This window comes from Sesamum indicum, linkage group LG1 (assembly GCF_026168435.1).
Source record: "Sesamum indicum cultivar Baizhima isolate 11 linkage group LG1, ASM2616843v1, whole genome shotgun sequence".
NCBI lineage: Eukaryota > Viridiplantae > Streptophyta > Magnoliopsida > Lamiales > Pedaliaceae > Sesamum > Sesamum indicum.
The window spans coordinates 4,746,307-4,763,845 of record NC_142657.1 but is presented as its reverse complement, the minus strand read 5'-3'; the positions used below and the strand labels follow the sequence as shown (position 1 = coordinate 4,763,845).

The following is a 17,539-nucleotide window of genomic DNA, read 5'->3' as shown; positions in this document are numbered from 1 at the left end:
ATAGCATAACATTCAACCAACCATGTTATAGTTTACGTCCGTGAATTGCTACTTTATGTTTTGTGCTATTAGTGATTTCCATTACTGTATACATCACCAGCGATGGTAAGGAAATATGCTAATCATAGCGGACGCAGAGTAAAAATAAGTAACCATTCATTACCAAGGAACGTAATGATAGCATGCACCTTTCACGATAACGCGCGTATACAGTAATAATTGCGCTGGGTTGAGTGGAAGAAAGGGAAGTTGGAAAGTCTTCCAATAAATACGCCGTTCCCTCCCATATTGTGTACTGCCTCACTGAAGCAATTTCATACATTCTAATATTAATCCTCACCTGTTCGAAAAGAATACAAACTCGGCTATTTGGAAAATATTCTTCACCGTTTGTAGAGCCATCCACATAATCACAATGCCAAGACGCGGACGAATGGGACAGGCCCGTCACTTCTACAGTTCACAGTGGACGCAAAAGGTTGACGACGTGTTCGTCGACGCACTCGCATACCAAGCTCTACTGGGAAGGCCGTAGTAAGATCGACGGTGGACAAATTTGGCGTCATTGAATTTTGCTGCCACCTAGGTTGATAATTTCGTCGGACGGCAGTGGCCGATGAATTTTTACAAGAAGAAGCTTCGCCTCGTCCGATTGCGGTACGACACCTTCAGAAAAGTTCTGTTGGATTGGAGTATAACATGGGACAAGAACACGAACCGGATGATTGGCGACGAGGAGGAGTGGAGGAGAATATTCCGGGTATGTATTTGAAATTGAGGCTTTAATTTTGTGTATGTTGATTGCGTACCATTGCAATAACTATGTGAAATATGATGTTGTCATGCCAAAACTCGGCGCACGAAGCCCACACCATTCGCTAGGGCATGCTACACGGGCGAACGTAGGTGGTGGGAGATGAAGGAGATTTCTGCGGCGATGAGGTCACCGCATCTGACACAACTAGCTCTGAGGACGGGGGTCATTGTATGCAAGGCGGAACTTGGACAGATTCGTTGAGAATACAGCATGAAGGGGAGATTGAGGTAATTGATTTAGTCACTAGTTCGGGAGACGAATGACGGTGGCAGGTCAAAAGTGGAAGATAGAGGATGCAATATTGTTTACGAAGGCTTAACCTTTCATAACCCATAATTTGTGCACGGAAGTATGTGTGTTAATCACGTGGTGAACAATATGGAAGTTATGTTTTTGTTAATCTCCGCTTTTACTTGATGTTGTTTTCGTAGCACATGATGCGTCTGACGACTTCAGCTTCAAAATTACAAATTTGTTTGTTCTAAATATGGGAAAGGCAAAAAAACCGGGAAAAAAATAGAAAAACCAAAGTTTCTGTAATGATATGCATATCTGCTTAACAAATGCAGTAGGAAAAAAGCGACTACAGTCATAAACATCGGGTGCCACATTCTACAAGCATTGTTCAGTACATAAATGCATACCCAACCGAAGATATGTTTACAAAGCAAATAAAACAACAGTACTTGGTTTGTGCTTAGCTACAGATGGGGGTATCTACAAAAAGAGAGTCACATTTCAGGCAGCACACCCATTCAGCCCGGAACACACTAGATTTTGCCTGCCAGCATGAGACGAACAAACTTGACTCTGGAATCCCTTGTTAGGCCTTGAAAAAGCTCCATCTCCTTGGGGTCTTTGACTAACCTATTTGCCACAATCAATTGTTCGTTCTCGTCGAAGCCTTCTAGCTCTCTAACTTGTTGCAAGATCAACTAACGATGTTTCGGATCTCCGAACTCATTTTCTAGGATACTGGTTAATTTTCCCAAGCGCGCGTCGGCTGATTCACAAAAATTAGTAACCATCTCAACCAATCTTGGAAAACCATCGTCCACATCGCTCGCTCTGCGTTTCCTCGACGAGGATCCTCCAGTTCGTTTCACTGCACTGGATGAATTCTGAGTGCGATCAACGTTGGGATTGAAAGAGAAATCCGGTTCATCCTCAAGGCCTACATCACATGGCTCCGCAATGCCATCGTCCTCATGCACATTACACTCTTGCGTCTTTGCAATCTCCTCGTTCCTAACATCGGCGGCCTCCTTAAATGGATCCGTGCTCCTTTCTCCAATTGCACGGTCTCTCCCAAAAATTTCACGCGCCAGGCCGAAAAAAATGGCCATGCCCTTTGTCTCATCCCCTTGGCAGATGGATCCAACTGGAACAGAAATATTAAGGACGTTAACAACAATTGTAACGGACCGTAGCATCCTTCGCTATAGGAGGGAAGAAACGATCATTTTAGGTGCGTACCTTGACATAATCTTCCCAGACTGCATCGTCTTCAACGGTTACAATGTTCCGGCTTTCGTCCCAACCAAACCCAGACCTTGTAAGCATAGTGGTGAGGGTCGAGTATTGTTTTTCCCATACGTGCAGTTTTGAGGTGATGTGTGGGTCCGCCTTGATATTGGCTTGTGGGAAATGCTTCGCGATGTAAGACTCCAACTGGGCAAGATACCCAATCTTGAATCCATTATCGCATTTCCAACCTGTAACCACCAAATTCCTCTGTGCTGCAACGAGACATTCCTCCTCCAGGATAGTTCACATGCGGCAACCCGCAGACCTTTCTTTGTTCGCACCACGACAGCGCGGCATGCTGCTACCCTCATCAGAACCAAGGTCCATATTATGATTAAAGAAGAAGTGTCAAACCGTGCGTAAACCTGCACCGAATAATGCATCATTAGGTTCACGATATGAACACAGTGGGATATATGTCAAGGACGTCAATTCAACATAAAATGTGAAATACATTGTAAACATGAAACCAAAAAACAATGGAAATTCGATAGGAAGGAGGCGAAACAAAAGGACAAGATTTAATGTGAACGAGTAGGCATCGAAGAAAAACAAACAAAAAAACTGTTTAAAACAACGCGGAAGTAGAAAGCCCGGTGGGACGATGTCGTCTCCACTGTCGCTACATGCAATGCCACTACGCTGCAGTGATTACAACTCAAATGTCAAATAACAAGTTTAATGTTGGGCACTACGGAAAAACATTGTAACGATTGAAAGCATCGTCGTTAGTATTGTGTAAGAATAGATCATCAACAGCGGCTTGTCCAGTCGTTGTACATGGACATGGCCAGTGTATCCCTCCAACTGGTCCACATGGGGCTAGTCTCTATGTTCCAGACATTTTCATGGTCGTTCTCCAACTCATCAAATCCGGTGGTAGGTAAATCATGCTCGAGCGGGTCATCAGGCGTTTCTTATCTTAGAAAATTATGTAGTACGCAGCAGGCCAAGATAATCCTACTTTGGACATTGATGGGGTAGAATGATTGACTCCTCAGAATGCCCCAGCGCATCTTAAGCAACCCAAACGTACGCTCAATCACGTTACGCGCAGACGCGTTATTAAGGTTGAAAAACTCGTGATAGTTCTGGGGTCCTCTCACACCAGTATCCCACTCGCGTAGATGGTACCGAACACCTCTGTACGGAGTCAAGAAGCCTTCGGCATTTGCATATCCATTGTCACACAAGTAGTATTGACCTGCATAAGGCACAACAGGCGGTTAAGTACTATTTCAGTGCAATTTAGAGTCCAAGAGTAATATGATCGATGTACAGAAGACATAGGAAAGTGGTTGAGGCTTGATACAGACCTGATGACACTCTGAGGCCACCGGGTCTGTGTACGGCATCACTTAGAACACGGCTATCCGCCGCACTTCCCTCCCAATCGGAAAGCACATAAATAAATTACATGTTTGGGTTGCAAACACCAAAAACGTTCAGAGCAACATGACCCTTGGAGGTTCGGTACCTTCCCTTTTCATGTTCAGGTAAACGAACGTCGATGAAAGTCCCATCCAAGGCCCCCAGATATCCCTTGACAACGGAATTCAATCGTGAAGGGGGAATGGCATGTAACAGTCAGAAAAGGGGCGAGATAGAGAAATAAAAAATGATGTGTGCAACGGGGACGAAACAAAGAAGAACTCATGTACCTTGAACCATTTCCACTGGGGGTTGACACAGTCCTCGGTAATCGGAGTTGGCCTAGCCAAGAGGGCATTGTACAACTTAATGACTGAATTCAGCAAACGGTGAAAATGTTTATGGATGGTGCGGTCGGAACGGATAAAATCATGCTTCACCACACTATTCTTTTTGTGATGGGACACAATGCTTAGGAAAAATAGCTACCTGATCGGGTACGCTTAGGTGTTTGGTTGGGGTCAAACCACCTGAGTACTGAAGCATGTAGCACAAGCGACCGAAGGCGTTGCGGTCCATCCGAAGATTGCGAAGACATGATTCGTCTGAAACGAAAACCAGCCTATGAAGATGGCGAATCTGGTCCGGTATCTGAGTGCTCATCACGTATCTTATGGGCCCCTGTACACGTCGGTTAGGGTTTCGACGGGCAAGGTATTTGGTAACATAAGAAAATATAGTCATAGCAACGGCAAGCTCGTCCATGATTTCTTGTACAATTATTAAACCCAACGTAACTCTTTCGAAAGACCTCATCCTAAATACCAAAAATTTAATGTTGAATATCGGAATTTTTTAGGAAACACAGTACACCATGAAATTGAGTGTGTACGAAAGTAGTCGATATAGCAGAATGAAGGAAAAGAGACGGGGGAAAAGATTCTTGAAATCTGAATGCACAACGAAAATATAGGTGACGACGTTAACCAATAGAACATGCAATGAAGTAAAAAGTGGTAATGGTTGAAGGTATATGTGGTGTGAAAGAGAAGTCCACCAAATCAGGCGAGCGAGAAGGGGTAAGAGGTTAGGACATGGGAAAATAGACGGAAGAGCGTTAACGGACCAAGAATATGAGAACGGAGTACATAGCACATCACAAGTTAGTAAATCTTGCAGGAACAAATTTAAAGAGTAGGCGAAGGGTTTCAGACGAACTCACAAGGGATCCCGTATTATTCCCGAGATAACCGAAGAAGACGATGGAGGATGCCAGATGGGGGACTTCCCAGCACGTAACGGAACTCCGACCCAGAATCTTGAAATCAGAAATGGAGAGAGAAAAATTCCATTAACGATTGCAGAAATATAAAATCACTAACCAAGTAAAATAAAATTATAACGGAAAACATGGAAGAAACAAACATGAAAAGGAGTAGAACTAGATACACATACACGGTGTGGGGAGCATGCAACTGACTGGACTATAAGAACTTACCTCGCCGGCAAGAAGAGAAGAGTGGTTGCAGAAGGTCTCCTGTAGAGTGAAGATTTGAAATGATGGGGACGCGTTGGTGGGAAATGAAAAATCAGAAGAATTGAAGTCAGTAGGTGGCCAGGGACAACGTCGTCATTTTCGGTAGAAAAGCAAGGATACAAACGTAAAATTGGCAGGTGAGAGAAGGTGGGATAAATGGATGGGATTCGAATCCCAGCCCCCAATGCCGGATTCAGAAGAGGGGTGTTGTCCAGTCCACTACCGGGCTTTGCCCTTTCATCTCGGGCAACGCAAGTCGAAAGTAAACGGTAGGCATTCCCCGATTAACGCAGATTTCCCGTGTATTACAGGTTAGTAAACAAGGCCTTAAGGGATTAAAAGTCCAATTTACCCTATCTATTATCATTCTTACTGTTTAGAATACACTTCACCAAGTGGCATCGAAATACTAGAAGAGATATAACATTTTTTCAAGGCTGATTATACTATAGTTAAAAGTAAAATTATTGTAAATACTAATTAATCAAGATTGTGTAATAATTATTAACTTTTATTTTCACGAGGCCAAAATGTTAATTATAACTAAAAATCATTTATTTTTTTCCACAATTAAATATTAATTAATTGTAATTAAAATATAAGATTTTGTGGTGATTTTGTCAGACGATATATATGGTATTGATTTGTAATCAGCTTTATATTATAATTATTTGCAGTTCAGGAAATAATTTGTATTTTGTCTTATTTTTATGTTTCTAATATCAATCTCTCTTCCTGCTATCACTAGAAAAATTACAATATTTTTGTTTGTTTTTAACAAATTCGTTAAGATTAATGGATTTTTAATAGAAGGAACAAAGTTGATGGAATTTCTAAATTTGGGGGACTAAATTTGATGAGGAGAAAACATGATAGATCAAATGTTGATAAGTGGCATACTTGAGGGACCAAAAGTGAAATTTACCCTATCTTTATCATTCTTACTTTTTAGAATACACTTCACCAAGTGCGGCATCGAAACACTAAGAGATATATAACATCTTCTCAATGTTAGTTATACTATAGTTAAAAGTAAAATTATCATAAATATTAATTAATCAAGATTGTGTAATAACTATTAGCTGTTATTTTTTCAAAGAGGCCAAAATATTAATTATAGCTAAAAATTATTTATTTTTCTCACAACTAAAATATTAATTAATTTTATTTAAAATTTAAGATTTTGTATTGATTTTATCATAGGACATATTGATTTGTAATCAACTTTAAATTATATATTTATAATACAGGAAATAATCTATATTTTTTCTTATTTTTAGGTATTCTAATATCAATCTCTCTTCCTTCTATCACTAGAAAAATTACAACATTTAATCATGATTAATTGCTATGATTAATAATAAATAGTCGTAGAAAATAATTAATGAACATGGCCACGCCATGATTTTTGGCAGTAGAGTTTTCGAGGGTGGCTAAAATATTTGTCATGGTTAAATGAATGAAAAATATTTTTACCATAACTCTTAGCCGTGGCAAATAATTTTTTTATAGTGAAAAGTTAGTTTGTTGGTTTTATTTTACCATAATTAATAATAGCTATTTACCATGATTTTTAGCCATATCCACCAATATTATGACAAATAGTAATTTTTATTCTAGTGTATGTTTGTCGCGGTTTGCTCTGAACAGCCATGAATCCTCTAAGGCGTTAATGGTTGGCGATTGACTTGCCCCTTTGACATCCTTTCTTGCATACGATGAAAGCAACAGTGTACTCAAGCAAAAGAGAAGAAATGAACAATTTTTATTTTTTGTTACTCTTAACTTACACCAAGAATTGAGCTGTATAATTTACCTCATATAAAACAACTTTATATATACCATGTAATACCAAGATTCCCTGAGAAAAGTATAATATCATTCAAATATAACGACAAGGGGACTTCGGACAGAGTGCCTGGCAGAAGTCCATGTAAGAAATCCTTGAGCAACTGTATTACTGCTTGCATTGGCCAATCTGTTGAATGTCACTTGGTAAGTTAGCCTCTGGTTCACCCCGGAAAACTGTAGAGTACTGGGCTCAACCCTCATGTCGACGCCGGGCAAACCTACGGTTTCGACAGTGTAAACCGAGTTAGCTTCGCCAACGTTGGTAACCGTCCTGTTATATGTCTCGGAAGTATTTCCGGTTCCAAGCAAAGCTGTAAACGAAGGATAGTTCAACTCTGCTTCAGATATGCTTGAAATTTCGGAGCACCTGACAGGACGGTTCGCGATTATCTCCACCTGTTGGTCTGTATAATTCAATCCACATAGATAAGGCACGTAGTCTTGTGGCTGGATGTCGTATACCAGTCCTGGATCCGTGGCCTTCAATATGTTGACATGACCAGAGCCCACGGCGAAGAGGATGGCGGGTCTTAGAGTTTCATCTTCGATGAAATTTCCAGCCAGGTTCACTTGGTCGGCGGTGGTCATGATGGCGGACTTAATTGCAGCCGGGGACCAATCAGGATGAGCGTTTTTCAGCAAGGCTGCTACACCGCTGAGGTGAGGACAAGACATCGAGGTTCCTGAAATGATGTTGAAATTGGATTTCGTGTTGGTGTTGTTTTCAACAGAGATGTGCCAGGCTGCCAGGATGTTATGGCCGGGACCAATAATGTCGGGCTTCAGGATTCCAAGGCTGGCCAAGTTCGGGCCCCTGCCAGAAAAATATGCAACTGTTGGGGCGCGATCGTCGCCAATTATAGTCCCTTTGAAAGAAATAGTGGCCGTTGGGGATGATGTTGAATTCAAATAAGCTTTGATTTTCAGTCCATCTGCGTAGCTGAGGTGTGTGGCTGGAAGAACGTGAGAATCGGAATACGTTGTGTAGCCTTGAGGCTGCTGGTTGATGAGAATCATGGCGGCGCCACCAGCATTCCGAACCGCTCTGCCCTTCGCAATTCTCCCTATTCCTCCACCTTGTTCACACAAGACGATTTTCCCCTGCACGTTGACGTTTCTCAATAATGCTGGCAAGCAAAATTGGGCATTAGGATCGCTAGAATTCAACCGAGGGTAAACCAGATGCAACGGAGTTGAGGAAAAATCTGCAGGCTGAAAGGTGGATTCGCCCTCTAATTCTTCATTGTTTCCGAGCACTGCAGTTGCCCTAATTTTCCTGTCAACTGAGCTGGCCCCCACAGTTAGAAGCCACGGAGCACCATTTTCAATAGAACCAAGAAATGGGCCACTATTTCCAGCTGAGGCACTCACAAAGATGCCCCTCTCCACTGCGCTAAAAGCCCCAACTGCAACGTTATCATCGTAAAAGTTTCTGGCAGGGCCACCGAGGGAGAGTGAAATTATATCCACACCATCGTCAATTGCAGCATCCATTGCAGCCAGAATATCACTCTCCGAGCAACCCGTATTACAAACCTTGTACATGGCTATATGAGCAAGAGGTGCAATTCCGGCTGCAGTTCCATTAGCATTGCCAAACACATTGGCACCTCTCACAAAATTGCCCGCAGCTGTGCTTGCAGTGTGCGTGCCATGGCCATTCTCATCCAACGGTGTTCCATTCCCTATTGTGAAGTATCTGGCTCCAATAAGCTTGTTGTTACACACAGTGGAGTTGAACTGGCACTGGCCCTTCCACTTGGCAGGCGGAGGTGGCATCCCTTCGTCGTTAAACGACGGGTGGTCAGGGTTTATGCCACTATCCAACACACCAATGATCACACCTCTTCCATAATTGGAATCCCTCCAAAATCCCATGTTTTGGTTCAAGCCCAAGAAATTAGGAGAATGGGTTGTGTGGAGAGGCAGTGTTTTTTGGGGCCGAGCAGACACGAAACCGGGCTTCTTCTCCATCTCTTTCACTTGCTCCGGTGAAAGTCTGGCTGCAAAGCCTTTGAAAACATTGTGGTAGGAGTAGATGATGTGAGGCCCATCCGCCGATGAGCTGGACAACGTTGTGGGCAAAAATGACTGGTACCAGCCTTCCAAATCATCCGTATGAGCACTCACAGTTGGGCCCCGAGGCATCTCAACATGGACAATATATGATTCAAGTTTGCTCTCTTCTGCTCTTACAATAGTATGGAAATTGAGTACACACACTAATGTGAGAAAAAACATGTAATAACCCATGATTGAATGTTCAAGAATTGAAGATCAATGGTAAGAGGAAGAGGCTGTTGGGAAAGGTAGAGGTGTGGATGATCATATATATAGTATACATTCCACGCGGTAGCTAGTCTACCATCATGGTTGTGGGGTGTGTATTTGGAAAAATCAACTGGGGTTTTTTATAATTATTAGACTAAGGGGGTCAAGTTGACGAAGACTATTTAGCAAGTTTGCAATTAATTTATGGCTCTTGGTTAAGATAGCTAGAAAGCGAGGAACAGGTCAATCAAAAAATATTCTATAACAATTTGGCGTAGAACATCCCTACCACATCAATGTATAACGATTAATATGTCTTTTTCTTAGAAAAAAAGCATATAAAATTATAACTAAATTAACTTATTTAGAAATGGATCGAGATAGAATTGATATAAATAACAAAATGGGATAAAAGATATTTTGAGTGAATTTCTGGACATGAGAGAAAAATCAAGAATTGATTGTCTGAAAGGGAATGCAAAACAAGGAGAAGATAGTTTTTAATTAAACAACAATACATAAAATTACATATTTTGTTAATCATTCAGATGGAATTGTGTAAATTACATATAATGATAATTAAATCTAACAAATCTAATAATTTAAGTAACCAACTATATTATTTTTATAGCAAATGTGATATTTAATTCGATACTAATTTAAATAACCAAAATTATAAAATACTACAATTAAATACTACATCGCTCAATATAAACAACATTTAATAAACAGAGTAATTAAATAATATAATTATACTAATTAATATGAATTAAAATAGAAATTTTGGCACCTCTGCTTTTAGTTTTCCGCCAGAGAGAGGATTACAATTTTCTTAATTGTGTGTGTAGTGTGTGTTGTATGTTGTACATGTGTGTGTTGTACAAGACAACAAAAAAAAAAAAAGAAAGAAAAAGAGTGAAGAGAGGTGAGGCAGTGGGTTGGTGGGCCCCACCCTCTAATGTATATATATGTATATAATATTATGCTACTACTAATATATATATATATATATATAATATTATATTACTACTAACATATATATATTATTTACATATATATAATATTATTGTTATTTTATTTATTTAATTAAATTTTTCTCAAATACCCATTACGTCCTTCCTAAATTTCTTAATTAATATAATTTGCTCTCAAATATTATAACGAACTCTAATTTAATCCGTTCAAATTTTATCATATCCCAAATTCAGTCTATAATTTGTTTACTAATTAAATCTAAATTTTTAATAATTACAAATTAGTCTCCCAATTACATAAAAAGTTCTACGGACGTCACACGCCGTCTATTGGAGTGCCCATATTATTTGAATATCTTGTAGGGTAATTGTGGCTTCCCCTATACAAAAATGAAAAGTGTGCGTCTTCAATCGCCACATCTCCACTAATGCAGTGATGAGATGTTGATTTAATTGAAGGCGTCCGCACCTATAAATTCCATAAAATTCTATTTGGTGTAGGATTTGTTGCACATGTACGGAAAGATTATTTATTGAAAATAAGTCCAGAAGGTACCATTCGCATGCCGTGCCTGTAGTACGGCGTTTAGGTCACCTTCGAGAATATCATCGGACCTATGTTGCGCTTGTTGAGATAATACAGTCCCATCAAGAAGGCCGTACACAGAGCGTCTATCCATTTGTACGAAAAATTAATTTGTGTAACCCCGCACAAAATATTTGTAGGAATTATAGGATGACAACCCGTACGATATGAAATAAATTGAAAGTTTTGTTTTGAAAGTGAAGTGAAAAAACACAACGCCTCTTACGCCTCTTTTATAGAGGTTTTCCGAGGTTAAATTTTTTTTAACACCGTAAAAAAAATGATAGTGAACCGCGACTGCCTTTAATCAAAGTGCCAGCCTAAAAATTAAGGTTGGCCGCAACTGCCTTTAATTAAAGGATAGCAGCGCCAGCCTTTACCAAAGGCTGGGCAGCATACCCAACCTTTGATTGAGGGTGGGCGCTGGCCAGCCTTGTTCATTTAACAAGGCAAATGATGTGTCGTCTTGTAATTAAATAAGGCTGACACATCATTCAATTTTTTTTAAATAAAAAAGTTGGTGGTAGGTTCGATTGCATGTATAAATAGCAGGGCTTATGTGCTTCAAATAGACAGACGCAACAACCATTCACTTTTTGCCATCTCAAGTACAGTCATGCATTATTTCTCTGTTTCTTGCTAATTATGTCTACTTCATCTTCTCGAATTGAAGTTTTTGTGTATTTTGGTGGTGAATTATGCAGTGATGGATAGTCACTTCTCGCATTGAAGTTTTTGTGTATTTTGGGATTGCCCATATTATTTGGATATCTTGTAGGATAATTGGCCGAGTTGATGCCACCAGTAAGCTAGCTCTGAACGAACACCTAAGAAGAAAGAAGCACAAGTCAAAGGAGGTTGCATTCAGAGCTCAAAATGCTGCAAAAAGCTATAGCACTGAACTGTTACCAAAGAAAGCTACCAAGCCAATTTAAATTTCACTCTTTGGTGTAGATGTGCCTGGTAGGAGTCTCCTCCAAAAAAGTTATGAATGATCATAACAATGGGAAGAAACGTACCTCATTGGATTTTTTACAATTGTACAAAAAAATATACACTATTACATTTGTACACTTAATTGTAATTTTTGAAATTAATACAATTTTGGACTTTAATATGTTGTTAAAAATTAATTATATATAATTAAGTGAAATTATATAATTAATTTATATAAAATTTAATTAAACGAAAAAAAGGGGAAATGGCCAAATCATGATCTCTAATCACGAAACCAAGTCGCGATCTATGATCGCGACTTGAGGGATTTTATTAAAAAAATTACTTAAAATCACGACTCGACATAATAATATTAGTATAATAAAAAAATTATATTAATATAATTTTTTAATAATAAAAAACTAAATAACCTGACTAGAATAGGCCTATCAATCGATGGAATCTTACCTATTTAGGTTCAAATACAAAAAAAATCCAAAAACATTAATTTAGATTCAAATTTAGTCAATTCATTTTATTCCACTCAAGACCCATGGATCTTTAGACCCAACCAAATCCAATGTTCGGTTTTGATCACACCCAAATTCGATTCTTTTTTTTTCTTTTTTTTTTCTCAACTCATATTTTTTTGTAAATCATACTAATTAATTATTTTTTTATTTTTTTATTTTTATCCATAATTTATAGGGATGTTCAATTCAGTTAATCGAACTGAACCAAATGATTTTTCGATTAACCAAAAGTTCTGGCGTACCAAAAATTGAACTAGACTAATTGATTCAGTTCGGTTATAATCGAATGTTTTTTTTAATTCGATTCAGTTAATAACCAAAATACTAAATTCATAAGGAAGAAAGGTCTGCTAGTAAATTAATTGAATAGTTTTTATTTTTATATTTTAAATTTAAAATAAGTAGGAATTAGTATATGATTATAATAATATATATTTATAAATTATAAATATAATTTATATATTAATATATTTTATAAAAGTATAATATATTGTATAAATATATTTTTTAATTTTTGCTATTCGGTCGGTATAGTTAACCGACCTAACCAAATTGTACCGATCGATTATCGATTTGCTTTTAAAAAAATAATTGAAAATTGAACTGAAATTTTGGTTCGATTTTTGGTATGAATAGCAAATTCGATTCAGTCAATTTTCGACCAGTTAATCGAATTTTAACACCCCCAATAATTTATCAATAAATTTAAAATTATTGAGACCAATTTACAAATAACTCTTTTTTTATAATTTTTTTTAAATAAATATATTATTTATTAAATTATTTATAAAATAATCTTATGAAAATATTACACCCCCAACGTTTGTGGTGTATTACACTTTGTCTTCAATCACTCTTTTGTCACATTGGACCGTCTCATATTTACTTATTTGCTTTTTTCTAAAGGAATAAAATAGAATATTCCAACTACGTATATGTATGTGCTCCCAACTGATTTAGTGCTGGACATAATTATAATTTCACACCACAATTTCGAAAGACAAAAAAACAACACCAGAAATTTAAAAGAACCCCAACTTCATCCATTTCCATTGCCATTGCCATTGCCACCCACCATCTCCATCTTACCCCCAACTTCCCAAATCTTCCTCCAATTTCTCATACACCTTCCAACAATCTTTTGACTCTAATCTACCAACAAGACCCAGCGAAAATTTCCAACATCCAATTTAAAGACAAGAAACCTAACGGAGAAAAGGTGATCTTTGTCATAAAATTCACAAATGAAAACACAAAGAATTCAAGAAATCGAAAGAAAACATAAATCTCACATGCAGGTCATGAGATGCTTTGAGATTTTTGGAGAAAATGTAATCAATGGAAGCATTTGAAGAAGATGGTTGCGGTAAAAGGGTTTTGTTTTCATCATTTACATACATCAAAATTGTTAGCTTCACACTCTTGATAATCTGAAGCTTTCTCTTATTTTCTTGGTGAAAAATTGTGGTGGAGAATTAATTGCAGAATAAAGCGATGAAGACGGTGGGTGGGTGACAATGGTTGTAATTTAACATTGAGAATAGGTCTATTTATAGGACTAAAAATACAATTTAACCTTATTTTGATTGAATTAACTAATGGAGAAGCAGCTGTCGTTATCAATTGGATGAAAATTCCTCAATGGTGCTCAAATTGAAAAAAAAAAAGACCACATATGGGATTCAATGTGCAAATTGATTCAATGTGCATCTTTTAAAGTTTTTAATTTTTTTAGTGGATCAAGTGGATAATTTTTCTATAATTTTTAAATTTTTTTTATCCACTACCGTACAAATTTTTTATACTGTTTACAAAAGTGAAGAAAAGAATACAACAAAAGCAAAATTGACAACTATACCTCTATCTAATGATTACATAATTTCATCAAACATAAAAAAATGAGTAGGTATTTATGATTGTGCCAAACTTCAGGGAAACTTGTAATTTACACTGAATTAAAAGGAAAAATAATTTGTTTAGTCCTTTAAGTTTTCCTGCTACTTATTCTAGTCCTTTAAGTTTACGCATTTGAGTTTTAGTCCTGTAACTTTTAAAAATGCGTAATTTTAATCCTCCGGGTTGCATAATTTTCCCCCTACAAAGCTTTTTAAAGAGCAAATTTAGTCCATATTAATTCTTTTTGTGTATCATAACCAATGCTCCTATAGAATGGTATCAGAGCCTAAGTTTGTCGAATAAAATGTTTATTTATATTACGTTTAGATAATTTTTACCACTAAGGGAGGAGACTTTTCAAAAGTATGGAACTGAACAAAAGTTCAAGTTGCAATGACAACAGAAAATATTTTCAGACTTCGGAAATACAAAGAAGGAATTTCCTTATGGAAATTCTTCAAAAATCCGACAACACTCCGTAAAGGATTGATTTGGGTCTTCTCACAGCATAAGAAATAGAGGAATGGTTGCGGAATTTTCAAGTCCGCCAGATACTAACAGGAAATGTAATGAGGCGCTTACACTCTACCGAAGTTCATGATAGAATCCCAACCAGGAGAAACGAAACAGGTAAATTCCTTCACCGATACAATTTTAAAAATTACGATTAAAGAAATTGACTGGCAAAAACTAGAGCTGGATTCCTAAAAAATCCCTCAAGATTTAAGAGAGATCCAAAAGATAGTTCAAGACAATGGACATAGGTTAATCCATATACCTATTAAAATAGAAACTTTGAGCGAAACGGTGGACAAGATCTTTAAGATCCTTCCAGACTTACATAAGGATCTTAGAGATTTGAAGACAGAAGTTACAAATCTAAAAACAAACCAGAAGGAAAATCCTGAAACATCCAGATCCAAAAAAGAGCGAACTAGGGATGTCCTTGGATCGGTACCTTTTCTAAATCAAAAGGGAAAGGTAATGGAGACTCTAAAGCCAAAGACAAGAGATGATATGATCCTTGAAGCTATCAAATCCATAAAATAATGAAAGTAATGAGGGCATATCTATCAGATCAACAGGAATTGGCTGAATCCTTTTCCCAACTTGGGATTGTGGACTTAGTCAACATTCAAACCAATGAGATCACTCCGGCGGTACCATCACCGAGGGAAGTACAGGTTTCAATGTTCCTCCACAGGATCATCCAATGAGAGAAGGCACAGATTTCCACACCAACGCCACCTTGACATTCATATGAATAAGATTAAGAGAACATCCAGGGAGGAATCCAAGGAGAGTTTCAGAAAATACACATTGGGCAAGGACCATGCTCCAACCCTTGTATCCATATGGCACTATACTTAGCCTGGATGTTATCAGCTTCCAGAACATCGAGATGTTGATAGATGAATGGGTTGCAGCCATGAAGATAGCAACCCTGGAACTCGAAAAAGAAAACTTTAGAAGACTATTAAAGTTAAGCCTGGAGCGTTCGGTGAAGTTCGGATGGGATAATACCTAAGAGGACACTAAAGCTAGTATCCTTGCCAAAAATTCAAAAGCTCAATAGTAGAATGGCTAGGAAGACTTATCAAGATACACTTCATTAGAGATAGATACTTCAAAGGAAGTAGATCAGAGAAGTCTAGAGAATATGCACAAGCTCTCTTTGGCTTTGAATTAAGAAGTATTTGCGTAGTAAATGAATATATCTATTGGTTTTGCAAGTATTTCTTCTAAAGTGGAGTAGCAACAGAAGTAGTAGCTCCAATGTTCTTTGCAAAGATTTGCAGTCCATGGAGGAAAATGTTGATTCAATCATACAAAGTACCTGAAAGATAGTTAAATGCAATAGCAAGAAGGATGTCTTTCTTTAAAGATAAATTGAAGAATTGGTGTTATCAAGCATCCATCCAAAAGAACATGAAGAGATTGAGAGGTAAGATCAAAAGAATTCCTCTCTATTGTGATAACAATAAAAGAATCGAGTGAGCCAAGAAAGATGACAAAACAAAGGGGTGATTTCCACCCTAGGAGTTCCAAAAGAATCTATTTTAGTTGGAGATCATGGTGGTCCAAAATAAAGACTAGATCATAGAAATCTAGACAGAAGAACGGACCAACAGGGGTTCTATCTCAAGGATCTTACAAACATAAACGAGATCCACGGGAAGAACCCATACAAGGAGAACTTTCAGACGAGCCCATACCAGAGCCAATGATAGTTTCAAATATTGCAACTATTGGACATTCGGAGCAAAGGGACATATATCTTCAGACTGCTCGCAGAAACTTGATGATTATGGAAATTTGAAGCATGGATGACATTCCAGACGCAACCTACTATGATGATTTGGTATCCATATACCAATTTGAAGATCTTCCTTCAGATGAAAGCGTATATGAGGAAGAAATAGAGACTGATTCAGATAGATCTTGAATCGAGTCAGAGTAACTACCATGAAGATGATAAGCTTCAGAAATTTGAAAGCCTGTCAGGATTCTTTTTCAAAATGATGGTGTCAAATAAGACCATGAAAAGAGTCATGCGTCAAGATTCCAACATCAACCTATACCATGGATTTAGGATTAGAGGAATCGGTAGAATCCTCAACCAAATAGGACATGAACCAGAGGAAACAACACATAATCTACAAAATAAGTTTAGGTGAGTTTACTATTCCCATGGTGCTTACGTGTAATGTGAAGGAAATGCAACTTATTCCAAAACAAGAAATTTTTGAAGAATTGAGTAAGCTTAGAAAAGAAGCAGCTGAAACTATGAAATGAATCCACATAGGAACTATTGAAATAGTAATAAAAGCAACTTTCGAGGAAGGAATTGATTCAAAAATATATTTATCTAATTGATAGAAGAATCAATAACTTAAGAGATGGTTGTCTTGGGACAATGATAGATATCTATATGTAGAAAAATTAATATCTGAGATTCATCATAAAATTGTGTACAACCTAGCAGAACAAGATTTCAATAGTGTCTCACCCCTTCATGAAGACTTTAAAAGAAAGGATCTTAGGAAAGAAGGTAATAGACCATATCATATAACTTATAGAATAGCTTATGTCCTTTCCAACACACATCATGATTTGTTTCTTAGGAAAGAGCGTATAGAAATTCCTAGAATTTTAAATGAATTTTCCAAGGTAATGACACCGGATCCAATTAGGATACCTAGAATAGGTGGTGTTGCAATTTTTTAGATCAAACATTTA

At 37.5% G+C, this 17,539-nt stretch overlaps 1 pseudogene; it reads right to left on the bottom strand.

Annotated features, from left to right (window-relative positions):
* Positions 1 to 6,998: 6,998 nt before the first annotated feature.
* LOC105156744 (subtilisin-like protease pseudogene) lies at positions 6,999 to 9,431 on the bottom strand (annotated as a pseudogene).
* Positions 9,432 to 17,539: the final 8,108 nt, after the last annotated feature.